This window comes from Belonocnema kinseyi, chromosome 6, assembly GCF_010883055.1.
Source record: "Belonocnema kinseyi isolate 2016_QV_RU_SX_M_011 chromosome 6, B_treatae_v1, whole genome shotgun sequence".
In the NCBI taxonomy this organism is placed as follows: Eukaryota; Metazoa; Arthropoda; class Insecta; order Hymenoptera; family Cynipidae; genus Belonocnema; species Belonocnema kinseyi.
This window is the reverse complement of record NC_046662.1, coordinates 79837439-79839201: the sequence shown is the minus strand read 5'-3', so window position 1 is coordinate 79839201 and position 1763 is coordinate 79837439. Positions and strand designations below refer to the sequence as shown.

The window sequence follows — 1763 nt, the reverse complement described above, 5'->3', positions numbered from 1 at the left end:
ATATATGATCTATATGATATACACGTTGAACTATAAACTTCTAAAGCCAACAAGCTTTTTTCTAAAGTCTATGCATTCAAATTGTTATAATAAACTTAAGAAAACGTAAAAGTAAAGACTAGATTTAAAATTTTGTAGGCCCATGTTCAATAATAAAAGCTCGGAAAGATCCTTGTTATCTAAGTTAAAAAGTTTATCTGAGTAATTAAAGCCGGTGTCTTCGGTGGTACATATTCCAGCTTAAACTATAGGCCACTTTCCCACCACCCAGCAAGTGTGTGGGGTGTATTAAGTAATATGGGTGAGGTAAAAGTAAAATGCAAATACTTGAGGGACAAATTAGAAATTTTTATTCACGAAAAAGTGTTTTTGGAACATTTTATTCTTATTTAAGCATTTTTAAATTTATTTATACAAAAGAAACATTCTTAAAAATATATCTGCAGGCCTTGCTTATGGTAAACAGGGGTATTACCGACACCTTAAGAAAAAGTTATTAGAAAAAGGAGAATATTCATTTATATGCTTCTTATTTGGTAACGAAGATCAATTCATTTGAAAGGGCAGCCTGTTTCCGTTTCCAGGAAGTACCCAGTAGTATAATTATTCTTTGCCCAACTGGGGTATCGGTGATTGATTTTTGAGGTCCGAAAATCCAAAATCAATTAAAAAGATATTAAACATTATACATTCTTAGAAGGCGATATCCTGGGAATGCAGAAAGAAAATATAAATCATAAGAACCTGGATATCAAGAAAAAATGCGTATAATTTCGTAAAAACTTTCTTCTTTTGGGTGTCGTTCGCTGAGAGACACGTGTGTCGTTCACTGATTTTGAAGGTGCGATAAAAATATTTTAAATGTATTAAATCTACTCTAACTTAAAACTAATATTTATTTAATTGTATTTTAAAACATAATCATCCACCATCTAAAAGTACTACAAAATAAGAAGTGCCCTTTCTTTTAACTTTCAGAGGATTTTCAAATTAACGTCATGGCTAATTTTTATAGTTTCGACATGTCCTATAGGTGGCAACAAAATATTATTTAATTAAAATAAATTCAGTGATTTTGTGCTGAATAAATATCGAAATAGACATTTCATAGATAATAGAATATTTATGCATGTACAAGTATCTATTTTATATCTCTGAAATTTTATTAAAAGCATTTGTATTGCACAGTGTCGTTCACTAGGGGGGTGTCGGCCATACCCATGTTTACTCTATCTCTTTAAATTGAATTAATAAAATTTCTAAATGAATAATAAAACTCTCCGTCAGCTGAATCAGGGGCATAAAGTCATTTATTTCTCCAATGTATCATTCAACATATTATCTGCGATTACTACTGATTTTAGGAGCACTGTAAATCCTGAGATACTAAAGTGTACGAGCCAGCTTGACGATCCTAGCAACTAACCGACAGTCATGTTGCTTAATTTTGAAGACTACCAAATACAAACTCAATGTTTACATGTAACTGTTGATTAAATTTTATATCAAATCTAGATCCTTTTATGTATATTAGTATCACTCTGCTACAAATGACCAATCATAATAACCAAGCCATGCTTTCTATACTGGAAATTTTACAAACTAATCATATATGAAAATGCATATGGCTTGAATAAGTTTAGATTTTATTTATGGCAGTAGATGCTCTACCGGTACCAGCAAAAAACTTCTCTGCCGGTACATCATTACATAACGTTATTGCCTGATGTTATTTCGGTGACCTGTCAAAGGAGTACCTTCCC

At 31.4% G+C, this 1763-nt stretch overlaps 1 protein-coding gene across 1 annotated transcript in view; it reads left to right on the top strand.

The window, feature by feature from the left end:
• The window catches only part of LOC117175467 (endoglucanase Z-like), a 4284-nt gene that overhangs the window by 305 nt on the left and 2216 nt on the right, over positions 1–1763 (top strand). The gene's annotated exons all lie outside the window — the stretch shown is intronic.